Here is a 16,263-nt window from a genome sequence, read left to right on the forward strand (position 1 = left end):
CATGTACTTCTTGTTCTTTTGAATTAAAACATTTTTCATTTAAGAGAGGTGATGGATTCATAGGACATTTATAACTTTAAGACAAAGTTACTAACTACTAATGATCATGTAATGAAGACACAAACATGGATAAGCACATATCATAGTAAACAAAAAATAGAAGAAATAAGAACAAGGAATGAATCCACCTTAGTGATGGTGGCGTTTCCTTCTTGAGGAACCAATGATGTCCTTGAGCTCTTCTATGTCTCTTCCTTGTCTTTGTTGCTCCTCCCTCATTGCTCTTTGATCTTCTCTTATTTTATGAAGGAATATGGAGTGCTCTTGATGTTCCACCCTTAGTTGTCCCATATTGGAACTCAATTCACCTAGGGAGGTGTTGATTTGCTCCCAATAGTTTTGTGGAGGAAAGTGCATTTGAGGCATCTCCGGGATCTCATGGTGATGAGCTTCATACGCCTCTTGAGCTCCATGAATGGGCTCTCTTGCTTGCTCCATCTTTTTCTTAGTGATGGGCTTGTCCTCTTTGATGAGGATATCTCCCTCTATGTCAATCCCAGCCGAGTTGCATAGGTGGCAGATGAGGTGAGGAAAGGCTAACCTTGCCATAGTGGAGGACTTGTCAGCCACCTTGTAGAGTTCTTGAGGTATAATCTCATGAACTTCCACCTCTTCTCCAATCATGATGCTATGGATCATGATGGCCCGGTCTATAGTAACTTCAGACCGGTTGCTAGTGGGAATGATTGAGCATTGAATGAACTCCAACCATCCTCTAGATACAGGCTTGAGGTCCAATCTTCTTAGTTGAACCGGCTTGCCTTTGGAGTCAATCTTCCATTGAGCTCCTTCTACACATATGTCCATAAGGACTTGGTCCAACCTTTGATCAAAGTTGACTCTCCTTGTGTAGGGGCATGCGTTCTCTTCCATGTTTGGCAAGTTGAACACCAACCTCACATTTTCCGGACTAAAATCTAAGTATTTCCCCCGAACCATTGTAACATAGTTCTTTGGATCCGGGTTCTTACTTTGATCATGGTTCTTGGTGATCCATGCATTAGCATAGAACTCTTGAACCATTAGGATGCCGACTTGTTGGATGGGATTTGTTAGAACTTCCCAACCTCTTCTTTGAATTTCATGTCGGATCTCCGGATACTCATTTCTTTTGAGTTTGAAGGGGACCTCAGGGATCACCTTCTTCTTGGCCACAACATCATAGAAGTGGTCTTGATGGGCTTTGGAGATGAACCTTTCCATCTCCCATGACTCGGATGTGGAAGCTTTTGTCTTCCCTTTCCCCTTTCTAGAGGATTCTCCGGTCTTAGGTGCCATCAATGGTAATGGAAAAACAAGCTTATGCTTTTACCACACCAAACTTAGAATTTTGCTCGCCCTCGAGCAATAAAAGAAAGAATAGATGAAGATGAAGAAGAATAAGAAATGGAGGAGAGGAAGAATGGGAAGTGTTTCGGCCAAGAAGGTGTAGAAGGGTGTGTTGTATGAATTTGATGAAGAATGGAGGGCTTTATATAGGGAAGGGAGGGGGGAAGGTTTCGGCCATATGGGAGGGTTTGGGTGGGAAATTGGTTTTGAATTTTGAAGGTAGGTGGGGTTTATGAGGTAGGTTTATGGGGAAGAGTGGATGGATGTGAATGGTGAAGAGGTGATGGGGAAGAGAGATTGAGGTGATTGGTGAAGGGATTTTTGGGGAAGAGTGTTTATGGGGTTGTGTGAAAGAGAGTGGTGAGAAGAAGTGAGTGGAGGTAGGTGGGGATCCTGTGGGGTCCATAGATCCTGAGTGGATCCTGTGGGGTCCACAGATCCTGAGGTGTTCAAGGATTTACATCCCTGCACCCATTAGGCATGTAAAAATGCCTTTGCACACAACTCTGGGCATTCAGCGTCAGGTTGGTGGCCATTTTGGGCGTTCAACGCCCATTTGTGTGCCATTTCTGGCGTTGAACGCCAGAACAATGCCTGTTCTGGCATTCAGCGCCCAGAAGCTGCCCATTTTGGGCGTTCAGCGCCAGAACCATGCTCTGTTCTGGCGCTGAACGCCAGACAGATGCTCCTCCAGGGTGTGATTTTTCTTCTGCTGTTTTTTATTCTGTTTTCAATTTTTCTATTTATTTTATGACTCCACATGATCATGAACCTATAAAGACATGAAAAACAATGAAAATAAAAATTAGATAAATAAACATTGGGTTGCCTCCCAACAAGCGCTTCTTTAATGTCAATAGCTTGACAGTGGGCTCTCATGGAGCCTCACAGATATGCAGAGCATTGTTGAAACTCTCCAACACCAAACTTAGAGTTTGGATATGGGAGTTCAACACCAAACTTAGAGTTTGGTTGTGGCCTCCCAACACCAAACTTAGAGTTTGACTGTGGGGGCTTGGGTTGACTCTGCTTTGAGAGAAGCTTTTCATGCTTCCTCTCCATGGTTGCAGAGGGAGATCCTTGAGTTTTAAACACAAGGGAGTCCTCATTCCATTGAAGGACTATTTCACCTCTGTCAACATCAATCACAGCTCTTGCTGTGGCCAGGAAAGGTCTTCCTAGGATGATGGATTCATCCTCTTCCTTTCCAGTATCCAGGACTATGAAATCAGCAGGGATGTAAAGGCCTTTAACCTTTACTAACAAGTCCTCTACTTGTCCATATGCCTGTTTTCTTGAATAGTCTGCCATTTCTAATGAGATTTTAGCAGCTTGCACCCCATAGATTCCCAGTTTCTCTATTACAGAGAGGGGCATGAGGTTTATTCCTGAACCAAGGTCACACAGAGCCTTAAAGATCATGGTGCCTATGGTATAAGGTATTATGAACTTCCCAGGATCCTGTCTCTTCTGAGGCAATGTCAGTTGATCCAGATCACTTAGTTCATTGATGAACAAGGGAGGTCCAACTTCCCAAGTATCAATGCCAAATAATTTGGCATTTAGCTTCATGATTGCACCAAGAAACTTGGCAGTTTGCTCTTCAGTAACATCCTCATTCTCTTCAGAAGAGGAATACTCATCAGAGCTCATGAAGGGCATAAGGAGGTTCAATGGAATCTCTATGGTCTCTAGATGAGTCTCAGATTCCTTTGGTTCCTCAGAGGGAAGCTCCTTATTGATCACTGGACATCCCAGGAGGTCTTCCTCCTTGGGATTTGCATCTTCCTCTCCCTCTTTGGGTTCGGCCATGGTGCTTATATCAATGGCCTTGCACTCTCCTTTTGGATTCTCTTCTGTATTGCTTGGGAGAGTACTTGGAGGGATTTCAGTGATCCTTTTACTCAGCTGGCCCACTTGTGCTTCCAAATTTCTAATGGAAGACCTGGTTTCATTCATGAAACTCACAGTGGCCTTAGATAGATCAGAGACTAGATTTGCTAAATTAGAAGCATTTTGTTCAGAGTTCTCTGTCTGTTGCTGAGTGGATGATGGAAAAGGTTTATTATTGTTAAACCTGTTTCTTCCACCATTATTAAAGCCTTGTTGAGACTTTTGATCCTTCCATGAGAAATTGGGGTGATTTCTCCATGATGAGTTATAGGTGTTTCCATAAGGTTCACCTAAGTAATTTACCTCTGCTATTGCAGGGTTCTCAGGATCATAAGCTTCTTCTGCATAAGAAGCCTCTTGAGTACTGTTGGATGCAGCTTGCATTCCATTCAGACTCTGAGAAATCATATTGACTTGCTGAGTCAATAATTTGTTCTGAGCCAATATGGCATTCAGAGTATCAACTTCAAGAACTCCCTTCTTCATAGGCGTCCCATTATTCACAGGATTCCTTTCAGAAGTGTACATGAACTGGTTATTAGCAACCATGTCAATGAGTTCTTGAGCTTCTGCATGCGTTTTCTTTAGGTGAATGGATCCACCTGCAGAGGTATCCAATGACATCTTTCATAGCTCAGACAGACCATCATAGAATATATCCAGGATGGTCCATTCTGAAAGCATGTCAGAAGGACACTTTTTGGTCAACTGTTTGTATCTTTCCCAAGCTTCATAGAGGGATTCACCTTCTTTCTGTCTGAAGGTCTGAACATCAGCTCTAAGCTTGCTCAGCTTTTGAGGAGGAAAGTACTTGGCTAAGAAAGCCGTGACCAGCTTATCCCAAGAGTTCAGGCTGTCTTTGGGTTGAGAATCCAACCATATTCTAGCTCTGTCTCTTACAGCAAATGGGAAAACCATGAGCCTGTAGACTTTAGGATCTACTCCATTAGTCTTAACAGTATCACATATCTGCAAGAATTCAGTTAAGAACTGAAAAGGATCTTCAGATGGAAGTCCATGAAACTTGCAGTTCTGCTGCATCAGAGAAACTAATTGAGGTTTTAGCTCAAAGTTGTTTGCTCCAATGGCAGGAATGGAGATGCTTCTTCCATGTAAATTGGAATTAGGTGCAGTAAAGTCACCAAGCATCTTCCTTGCATTATTATTATTTTCGGCTGCCATCTCCTCTTCCTGTTCGAAAATTTCTGAAAGGTTATCTCTGGATTGTTGTAATTTAGCTTCTCTTAATTTTCTCTTCAGAGTCCTTTCAGGTTCTGGGTTTGCTTCCACAAGAATGTTCTTATCCTTGCTCCTGCTCATATGACAAAGAAGAGGGCACAGAAAAATAATAATAATAATAGAGATCCTTTATACTACAGTATAGGGATCCCTGTGTGAGTAGAAGAAGAGGGGGAGACAAAGAATGTAATGTAATAGAAGAAACACAACTGTGAGGAGGGTTGAGATGTGAGATGAGATGTTAGTAAATGAATAAATAAATAGAATAAGATGGGAGAGGGAGAATTTTCAAAAAATATTTTTGAAAAAGAGTTAGTGATTTTCGAAAATGGTTTTTTGAAAAATGTTAGTATTTTTCGAAAATTTTTAAAATCAAAAATAAAAATAAGAATAATTAGTTAATTAAAAAGAAATTTTTGAAAAAGAGGGAAGATATTTTCGAAAATTAGAGAGAGAGAGTTAGTTAGGTAGTTTTGAAAAAGTTAAGAAACAAACAAAAAGTTAGTTAGTTAGTTGAAACAAATTTTGAAAAGATAAGAAGTTAGGAGGTTAGAAAAGATATTTTGAAACCAACTTTTTGAAAAAGGTAAGATAAGAAGATATTTTAGAAATTAGTTTTGAAAAAGATTTGATTTTTAAAATCTCAATTAATGACTTGATTCTCAAGAAATCATAAGATATGATTCTAGAACTTAAAGTTTGAAACTTTCTTAACAAGCAAGTAACAAACTTCAAATTTTTGAATCAAAACATTAATTGATTATGTTATTTTCGAAAATTTGATATAAAAATAAGAAAAAGATTTTTGAAAAATATTTTTGGAATTTTCGAAAATAACTAAGAATTTTGAAAAAGATTTGATTTTTGAAAAAGATAAGATTTTCAAATTGAAAATTTGATTTGACTCATAAGAAACAACTTGATTTTAAAAATTTTTGAAAAAGTCAACTCAAATTTTCGAATTTGATGAGAGACAAAGGGAAAGGTATTTTTTTGTTTTTTTTTTAAATTTTTATGATGAGAGAGAAAAACAACAAAAAGACTCAATGCATGAAAATTTTGAATCAAAACAATGAATGCATGCACGAATGATATGAATGTCAAGATGAACACCAAGAACACTTTGAATGTCAGGATGAACATCATAGACACAATTTTGAAAAATTTTTAATGCAAAGAAAACATGCAAGACACCAAACTTAGAATTCTTTAATGCTTACGCACTAAGAATTCAAGAATGCATATGAAAAACACCATACAACACAAAACAAAAAATCATCAAGATCAAACAAGAAGACTTACCAAGAACACTTGAAGATTATGAAGAACACTATGAATGCATGAAATTTTCGAAAAATGCAAGATGCACATGCAAATGACACCAAACTTATGACATGACTCATGACTCAAACAAGAAACACAAAAAATGTTTTTGATTTTTATGATTTTCTAATTTTTTTTTGGATTTTTTTCGAAAATTATATGAAAAAGAAAAAATAAGGATTCCAAAATTTTTAACATGAATTACAGGAATCTTGCATTCTTAGTCTAAAGCTTCAGTCCAGGAATTAGACATGGCTCACTAGCCAGCCAAGCTTTCAATGAAAGCTCGGGTCCAAAACACTAGACATGGCCAATGGCCAGCCAAGCTTCAGCAGGTGAATCAGGAATAGCAGCAGGTGGATTAGCAACAACTAGCTTGCTCTTGATAACGAATTGCTGCCTCAGTCCAAATAAATTTAGACATGGCTTTACAGCTAGCCAGGCTTCACATGCTTCATGAAACACTAGAATTCATTCTTAAAAATTTTGAATAAAATTTTTGAAAACATTTTTATATTATTTTTTTTTCGAAAACAAAGGAGAAAATTTTGAAATATTTTTGAAAAATTTTTTGAAAAGAAAACAAAAAGAAAATTACCTAATCTGAGCAACAAGATGAACCGTCAGTTGTCCAAACTCGAACAATCCCCGGCAACGGCGCCAAAAAATTGGTACGCGGAATTGTGATTACACTTTAATTATGTAAAGTTCATTGCTCTTTCTTTCCCTGGAAATGGCACCAAAAACATGATGCCAAAACCACGGTTCACAACTCTGTGTAACTGACCAACAAGTGCACTGGGTCGTCCAAGTAATACCTTACGTGAGTAAGGGTCGAATCCCACGGAGATTGTTGGTATGAAGCAAGCTATGGTCACCTTGCAAATCTCAGTTAGGCAGATATAAATTGATAATGGTGTTTTCGAATAATAATTAATAGAATAGGGATAGAAATACTTATGTAATTCATTGGTGAGAATTTCAGATAAGCGAATGGAAATGCTTTCGTTCCTCTGAACCTCTGCTTTCCTGCTATCTTCATCCAGTCAGTCTTACTCCTTTCCATGGCTGGCTTTATGTGATACATCACCATTGTCAATGGCTACTTTCGGTCTTCTCTCGGGAAAATGATCCAAATGCCCTGTCACGGCACGGCTAATCGTTTGGAGGCATCACCCTTGTCAATGGCTTCATCTTATCCTCTCAGTGAAAATGGTCAACGCACCCTGTCACGGCACGGCTATTCATCTGTCGGTTCTCGATCATGCTGGAATAGGATTTACTATCCTTTTGCGTCTGTCACTAACGCCCCGCAATCACGAGTTTGGAGCTCGTCACAGTCATTCATTCATTGAATCCTACTCGGAATACCACAGACGAGGTTTAGACCTTCCGGATTCTCTTGAATGCCGCCATCATTCTAGCTTACACCACGAAGATTCCGATTAAGAGATCTAAGAGATAATCATTCAGTCTAAGGTAGAACGGAAGTGGTTGTCAGGCACACGTTCATAGGGAATGATGATGATTGTCACGTTCATCACATTCAGATTGAAGTACGAATGAATATCTTAGAAGCGAAACAAGATGAATTGAATAGAAAACAGTAGTACTTTGCATTAATCTTTGAGGAACAGCAGAGCTCCACACCTTAATCTATGGAGTGTAGAAACTCTACCGTTTAAAATACATAAGTAAAAGTCCAGGCATGGCCGAGAGGCCAGCCCTCAAACGTGATCTAAGATAGCATACAACTGATCAAAGATGGTCAAAAAGACGTCTAATACAATAGTGAAAGGTCCTATTTATAATAAACTAGCTACTAGGGTTTACAGAAGTAAGTAATTGATGCATAAATCCACTTCCGGGGCCCACTTGGTGTGTGCTTGGGCTGAGCTTGAGTGTTGCACGTGTAGAGGTCCTTGTTGGAGTTGAACGCCAGCTTTTGTGCCAGTTTGGGCGTTCAACTCTGGTTTTGGCTCCTTTTCTGGCGCTGGACACCAGATTTGGGCAGAAATCTGGCGTTGAACGCCAGTTTATGTTGTTTATTCTTGGCCAAAGTATGGACTATTATATATTTCTGGAAAGCCCTGGATGTCTACTTTCCGATGCACTTGGAAGCGCGCCATTTCTAGTTCTGTAGCTCCAGAAAATCCACTTTGAGTGAAGGGAGGTCAGAATCCAACAACATCAGCAGTCCTTCTTCAACCTCTGAATCTGATTTTTGCTCAGGTCCCTCAATTTCAGCCAGAAAATACCTGAAATCACAGAAAAACACACAAACTCATAGTAAAGTCCAGAAATGTGAATTTAACAGAAAAACTAATGAAAACATCTCTAAAAGTAACTAGATCCTACTAAAAACATACTAAAAACAATGCCAAAAAGCGCATAAATTATCCGCTCATCAGCTTTCCACCAATATATAATAGTCCATACTTTGCCCGAGGTTTGATGGCCCAAACAGGCGTTCCAAGTCGGCTCAAGAATTCTGGCGTTTAACTCCAGAACTGGCACAAAAGCTGGAGTTAAACGCCCAAACTGGCATAAAAGCTGGCGTTTAACTCCAAGAAATGTCTCTACACATGAAAGCTTCAATGCTCAGCCCAAGCACACACCAAGTGGGGCCCGGAAGTGGAATTTTACAATAAACACCCTAGCTTACTCATTTTCTGTAACCCTAGGTTACTAGTTTACTATAAATACTACTCTCAGTGATTCATATTGTACCTCATGACATTCTACACGTTTCTTATTGTATTTTCTACGGCATGAGTCTCTAAACCCCATTGTTGGAGGTGAGGAGCTCTGCTGTTCTTCATGAATTAATGCAATTACTACTGTTTTCCATTCTATTACGCTTGCTTCCATTCTAAGATATTCATTCGCACTTCAACTCGATGAATGTGATGATCCATGACACTCATCATCATTCTCACCTATGAATGTGTGCCTGATAACCACCTCTGTTCTACATGTAATCAAGCTTGAATGTGTATCTCTTGGGTTTCTAATCTAAGATTGGAACCTTCGTGGTATATGCTAGAATTATTGGCAGCCATTCCTGAGATCCGGAATGTCTAAACCTTGTCTGTGGTATTCTGAGTAGGATCTAGGAAGGGATGGCTGTGATGAGCTTCAAACTCGCGATTGTTGGGCGTGTGACAGACGCAAAAGAATCAATGGATCCTATTCCAGCATATCGAGAACCGACAGATGATTAGCCGTGCGGTGACAGCGCATTTGGAACGTTTTCACTGAGAGGACGGGAAGTAGCCATTGACAACGGTGATGCCCAACATAAAGCTTGCCATGGAAGGAGCCTTGCGTGCATGAAGAAGAAGATAGTAGGAAAGCAGAGATTCAGAAGACAAAGCATCTCCAAAGCCTCAACCTGTTCTTCATTACTGCATAACAAGTATTTATTTCATTTTCTTTTACTTTGTACAATTAAATTTGAGAATTATTGATATCCTGACTAAGAGTTACAAGATAACCATAGCTTGCTTCAAGCCGACAATCTCCATGGGATCGACCCTTACTCACGTAAGGTATTACTTGGACGACCCAGTGCACTTGCTGGTTAGTTGTGCGGAGTTGCAAAAGTGTGATTGTAATTTCGTGCACCAGTGGCTTTCAACGCCAGCTTTCTTATCCATGTGGGGCGTTGAACGCCCCTCCTACCTCCCTGTCTGGTATTCAATGCCAGCAAGGCGTCTACTCCAAGGTGTTTTGTTTCCATCTCGGAATGTCTCTGTCTCTATTCTATGCACATGATCACAAATTTAAAGAAACAATTATGAGAATAAACCAATATTAGATAAATAAACTTAAAAAAACATAAATACTCTAGTTATGGTTGGGTTGCCTCCCACAAGCACTTCTTTAACATCACTAGCTTGACGGTTAGCCTCTTTACGGGGATGGATAGGGGATCAAAATTTTTCCCCTTACAGTTAACTTCTTCCCTGTGCTCTCATGGATGAGCTCCACGTGTTCTAGAGATAGGATCTTATTCACAGTATGCAGAATGATTGGGCTGTCTGTGAAGACAACTCTCATGCCAGGTGAGAGGCCTTCAGTGGGAATTTTCTTATCCCTCCAGCCCTTAGGTATCATTTTCTTGGTAACTTCATTTTCATTGCTTGATGATGGTTTTTCAACACCAAACTTAGATTTGGTGTTTGGGGGCTCTTTAAAGCTCCGCACACAGAGAGATGGTTGGAACACTAAGTGTTGCACAGTTGTCTCTCCTTTTGGGAGGGAGTTAGGTTTACGCATCTTGAACAAGATGTGGTCTTCCCATAACTACAAAACGAGCTCTCCCTTTGCCACATTAATTATGGCATTGGCAGTGGCTAGGAAAGGTTTTCCACAGATGAGGGATTTATCCTCGTCCTCTCTAGTATCTAAGGTTATAAAATCTGGAGGGATGTAATAGTTCTCAACCTTTACTAAGACATTCTCTACTAGACCATATGCCTTTTTTAGTGACTTGTCTCCCATATCTAAAGAGATCTTGGCAGCTTGCACCTTAAAAAGTCCTAGCCTTTCCATTACACAAAGAGACATGAGGTTTATTCTTGACCCTAGGTCACATAAAGCCTTCTCAAAGGTAATTGTCCCGATGGTGCAGGGAATTAGGAAGCGTCCGGGATCCGGCAGCTTTTGAGGTAGTTTCTTCTGAACCAAGGTATTGAGCTCCTTGGTGAGCACTGGAGGTTCTTCCTCCAATGTCTCTATGCCAAATAATTTGGCATTCAGCTTCATCAAAATTCCTAAGTACCGAGCAACTTGCTCTTCCCTAGTTTCCTCTTCCTCATCAAAGGCGGAATATTCTTCAGAGTCTATAATCTATAACCTAGTATTCAATGGAACCTATATGGTTTCCTCATGAGTTCTGGTTTCCTTTAATTCTTCCAAAAAGGGGTCCTTAGTGAGCGTTGAACACCCAGCTGCTCCCATTATGGCGTTCAACGCCAAAACTTGCTCCTCTTTGGGCGTTGAACGCCCAACCTCTACTCCCTGGCTGGTGTTTAACACCAGAACTTCCTCTTCAGATTCGGCCTCAGCTCCTATACTGAGGGCCTTGCACTCTTCTCTTGGGTTTACTTAAGTGTTACTTGGAAGAGTGTTAAAAGGGGTCTCAGGGATCCTTTTACTCAAATGACCAATCTGTACCTCCAGATTCCTAATAGAGGATCTTGTTTCAGTAATGAAATTGTGAGTGGTCTTAGAGAGATTTGAGACTATAGTAGCTAAGTTAGAGAGGCTCTGCTTAGACGTCTCCATCTGTTGCTGAGAAGGTGGGAATGGTCTGTTATTGAACCTATTCTGGTTCCTTCCACCTTGATTGTTGTTGAAGCCTTGTTGAGGCTTCTGTTGATCCCTCCATGAAAAGTTGGGATGATTCCTCCATGATGAGTTGTAGGTGTTTCCATAAGGCTCATTGTTGGGATGTCCTAAGGAATTTCCCAAATAGTTAACCTCATCCATCATGGGTTGATCTAGATCATAGGCGTCTCCTTCATAGGAGGCGTCCTGGGTGCTTCCAGATGCAGCTTGCATTCCAGTCAAATGCTGAGAGATCATGTTGACATGTTGGGTCAGGATCCTGTTCTGAACCAATATGGCATTCTGATTGTCAACCTCCAAGATCCTCTCTTCTGAGCTACTCCATTGTTCACAGGGTTCCTCTCAGAAGTGTACATGAATTGGTTGTTTGCAACCATGTCAATGAGTTCCTGTGCCTCTTCAGGCATTTTCTTCAAGTGGAGTGAACCACGAGCAGAGTGGTCCAATGCCATCTTGGACATCTGATGAGCGGATAATTTATACGCTTTTTGGCATTGTTTTTAGTATGTTTTTAGTAGAATCTAGTTACTTTTAGGGATGTTTTTATTAGTTTTTATGTTAAATTTATATTTCTGGACTTTACTATGAGTTTGTGTGTTTTTCTGTGATTTCAGGTATTTTCTGGCTGAAATTGAGGGACTTGAGCAAAAATCAGATTCAGAGGTTGAAGAAGGACTGCTGATGCTGTTGGATTCTAACATCTAGGGCTTTCCAGCAATATATAATAGTCTATACTTTGCCCAATTTTAGACGACGAAAACTGGCGTTCAACGCCAGCTCTCTGCCCAATTCTGGCGTCCAGCGCCAGAAACAAGTTGCAAAGTGGAGTTCAACGCCCAAACTGGCACAAAAGCTGGCGTTCAACTCCAAGAATGACCTCTCCACGTGTAGACTTCAAGCTCAGCCCAAGCACACACCAAGTGGGCCCCGGAAGTGGATTTATGCATCAATTACTTACTTCTGTAAACCCTAGTAGCTAGTTTATTATAAATAGGACTTTTTACTATTGTATTAGACATGTTTTGATCATTTTTGGATTATATTTTGATCTATTGGTCACGTTTGGGGGCTGGCCTCTCGGCCATGCCTGGACCTTTCACTTATGTATTTTCAACAGTAGAGTTTCTACACTCCATAGATTAAGGTGTGGAGCTCTCATGTTCCTCAAAGATTAATGCAAAGTACTACTATTTTTCTATTCAACTCAACTTATTCCGCTTCTAAGATATTCATTCGCACTTCAACCTGAATGTGATGAACGTGACAATCATCATCATTCCCTTTGAACGCGTGCCTGACAACCACTTCCGTTCTACCTTAGATTGAATGAGTATCTCTTGGATCTCTTAATCAGAATCTTCGTGGTGTAAGCTAGATTGATGGCGGCATTCATGAGAATCCGGAAAGTCTAAACCTTGTCTGTGGTATTCCGAGTAGGATTCAGGGATTGAATGATTGTGACGAGCTTCAAACTCGCGATTGCTGGGCGTAGTGACAAACGCAAAAGGAGGGTGAATCCTATTCCAGCATGATCGGGAACCTCAGATGATTAGCCGTGCTGTGACAGAGCATTTGGACCATTTTCACAAGAGGAGGGGATGTAACCATTAACAACGGTGATGCCCTTGCATAAAGCCAGCCATGGAAAGGAGTAAGACTGATTGGATGAAGACAGCAGGAAAGCAGAGGTTCAGAGGAACGAAAGCATCTCTGTGCGTTTATCTGAAATTCTCACCAATGAATTACATAAGTATTCCTATCCTTCTTTTATTAATTATTTTTGAAAACCCTATAACTGTTTTATATCCGCCTGACTGAGATTTACAAGGTGACCATAGCTTGCTTCAAGCCGACAATCTCCGTGGGATCGACCCTTACTCACGTCAGGTTTATTACTTGGACGACCCAGTGCACTTGCTGGTTAGTTGTATCGAAGTTGTGACAAATTATGAATTGAGATTAGAGCACCAAGTTTTTGGAGCCATTACCAGAGATCACAATTTCGTGCACCAAGTTTTTGGCGCCGTTGCCGGGGATTGTTCGAGTTTGGACAACTGACGGTTCATCTTGTTGCTCAGATTGGGTAACTTTCTTTTCGTTTTCTTTTCAAAAAGTTTTCAAAAATTTTTCAAAAAAAAAAATCTTTCAAAAATTTCTCCTTTGTTTTCGAAAAAAAATTTTAAAATAAAAATGTTTTCAAAAATATATTTTTCTTCAAAATTTTTAAGAATGAATTCTATTGTTTCATGAAGCATGTTGAAGCCTGGCTGGCTGTAAAGCCATGTCTAATTCCTCTGTAGGGCATGTTAGGCTTGTCATGTCTGAGTTACATACTAAAGCTTGGCTGGCTATTAAGCCATGCCTGACCCTTTGATTGGAGCTTTAGACTAAAGAGCATAAGATTCCTGGAATTCATATTAAAAATTTTGGAATCCTTATTTTTCTTTTTTTCAAAATGATTTTTGAAAAAATTAAAAGAAAATACAAAAAAATCATAAAATCACAAAAATCAAAAATATTTCATGTTTCTTGTTTGAGTCTTGAGTCAAGTTGAAAGTTTGGTGTCAATTGCATATTCATCTTGCATTTTTCGAAAATTCATGCATTCATAGTGTTCTTCATGATCTTCAAGTTGTTCTTGGTATGTCTTCTTGTTTGATCTTGATATTTTCTTGTTTTGCATCTTTTCTTGTTTTACATGTGCATTCTTGCATCCATAGAGTCTAAACATGAAAGATTTCTAAGTTTGGTATCTTGCATGTTTTCTTTGCATATAAAAATTTTCAAAAATAAGTCTTGATGTTCATCGTAACATTCTAAGTGTTCTTGGTGTTCATCTTGACATTCATAGCATTCTTGCATGCATTCATTGTTTTGATCTAAAATTTCCATGCATTGAGCATTTTTAGTGTTTTTCTCTCTCATCATAAAAATTCAAAAAAAATCAAAAAAATATCTTTCCCTTTTTCACTCATAAATTTCGAAAATTTGAGTTGACTTTTTCAAAACTTTTTAAAATCTAGTTGTTTTTATGAGTTAAATCAAATTTTCAATTTAAAAATCTTATCTTTTTCAAAATCTTTTTCAAAAATCAAATCTTTTTCAATTTTCTTAGTTATTTTCAGAAATTTTAAAAATATTTTTTAAAAATCTTTTTCTTATCTTTATCTCCTAATTTTCGAAAATAACATCATCAATTAATGTTTTGATTCAAAAATTTCAAGTTTGTTACTTGCTTGTTAAGAAAGATTCAAACTTTGAGTTCTAGAATCATATCTTGTGATTTCTTGTGAATCAAGTCATTAATTGTGATTTTAAAAAAAAATCAAATCTTTTCCAAAAACTAATCTCAATCATATATTTTTAAAAATATCTTATCTTATCTTTTTCAAAAATTTGATTTCAAAATATCTTTTCTAACTTCCTAACCTCTTATCTTTTCAAAATTTGTTTCAACTACCTAACTAACTCTCTCTCTAATTTTCGAAAATATCTCTCCTCTTTTTCAAAAATTCTTTTTAATTAACTAATTATTTTAATTTTTGATTTTAATTTTCGAAAATTACTAACCTTTTTCAAAAACTATTTTCGAAAATCACTAACCCTTTTTCAAAAAAAAAATTATTTTCGAAATTTTCCCTCTCTCATCTTATTCTATTTATTTATTCATGCACTAACATCTCCTCCTCACATCACTCACCAAAAATCCGAACTCCCTCTCTCTTTCTGAGTTCAAATTTTCTTCTTCTTTTCTTCTACTCACACAGGGACCTCTATACTGTGGTATAAAGGATCCCTATTATTATTATTATTATTTTTTCTGTGCCCTCTTCTTTGTCATATGAGCAGGAGCAAGGACAAGAATATTCTTGTTGAAGCAGATCCAGAACCTGAAAGGACTCTGAAGAGGAAACTAAGAGAAGCTAAATTACAACAATCCAGAGAGAACCTTTCAGAAATTTTTGAACAGGAAGAGGAGATGGCAGCCGAAAATAATAATAATGCAAGGAGGATGCTTGGTGACTTTACTGCACCAAATTCCAATTTACATGGAAGAAGCATCTCCATTCTTGCCATTGGAGCAAACAACTTTGAGCTGAAACCTCAGCTAGTTTCTCTGATGCAACAGAATTGTAAGTTTCATGGACTTCCATCTGAAGATCCTTTTCAGTTCTTAACTGAATTTTTGCAGATCTGTGATACTGTTAAGACTAATGGAGTAGATCTTGAAGTCTACAAGTTCTTTCCTCCTCAAAAGCTGAGCAAGCTTAGAGTGGATGTTCAAACCTTCAAACAAAAAGATGGTGAATCCCTCTATGAAGCTTGGGAAAGATACAAGCAGCTGACCAAAAAGTGTCCTTCTGACATGCTTTCAGAATGGACCATCCTGGATATATTCTATGATGGTTTATCTGAGCTATCAAAGATGTCATTGGATACTTCTTCAGGTGGATCCATTCACCTAAAGAAAACGCCTGCAGAAGCTCAAGAACTCATTGACATGGTTGCTAATAACCAGTTCATGTACACTTCTGAAAGGAATCCTGTGAATAATGGGACGCCTATGAAGAAGGGAGTTCTTGAAATTGATACTCTGAATGCCATATTGGCTCAGAACAAAATATTGACTCAGCAAGTCAATATGATTTCTCAGAGTCTGAATGGAATGCAAGCTGCATCCAACAGTACTCAAGAGGCATCTTCTGAAGAAGAAGCTTATGATCCTGAAAACCCTACAATAGCAGAGGTAAATTATATGGGTGAACCTTCTGGAAACACCTATAACCCATCATGGAGAAATCATCCAAATTTCTCATGGAAGGATCAAAAGCCTCAACAAGGCTTTAATAATGGTGGAAGAAACAGGTTTAACAATAATAAACCTTTCCCATCATCCACTCAGCAACAGACAGAGAATTCTAAACAAAATACCTCTAATTTAGCAAACTTAGTCTCTGATCTGTCCAAGGCCACTGTAAGTTTCATGAATGAAACAAGGTCTTCCATTAGAAATTTGGAAGCACAAGTGGGCCAGCTGAGTAAAAGGGTTACTAAAATTCCTCC

The 16,263-nt window shown here is 38.8% G+C and overlaps 2 non-coding genes across 2 annotated transcripts; one reads left to right on the plus strand and one right to left on the minus strand.

Moving 5' to 3' along the window:
- The first annotated feature begins 3,960 nt into the window (after positions 1-3,960).
- On the plus strand, positions 3,961-4,068 carry LOC148571918 (small nucleolar RNA R71). The gene has a single exon (XR_015908299.1). It is a non-coding gene; the product is annotated as a small nucleolar RNA R71 (small nucleolar RNA).
- An 11,395-nt stretch (positions 4,069-15,463) lies between these two features.
- LOC148571919 (small nucleolar RNA R71) lies at positions 15,464-15,571 on the minus strand. Its single transcript, XR_015908248.1, has one exon. It is a non-coding gene; the product is annotated as a small nucleolar RNA R71 (small nucleolar RNA).
- Between the last annotated feature and the right edge of the window lie 692 nt (positions 15,572-16,263).

This window comes from Arachis ipaensis, chromosome B3, assembly GCF_059453495.1.
Source record: "Arachis ipaensis isolate K30076 ecotype BB chromosome B3, ASM5945349v1, whole genome shotgun sequence".
Lineage (NCBI taxonomy): Eukaryota > Viridiplantae > Streptophyta > Magnoliopsida > Fabales > Fabaceae > Arachis > Arachis ipaensis.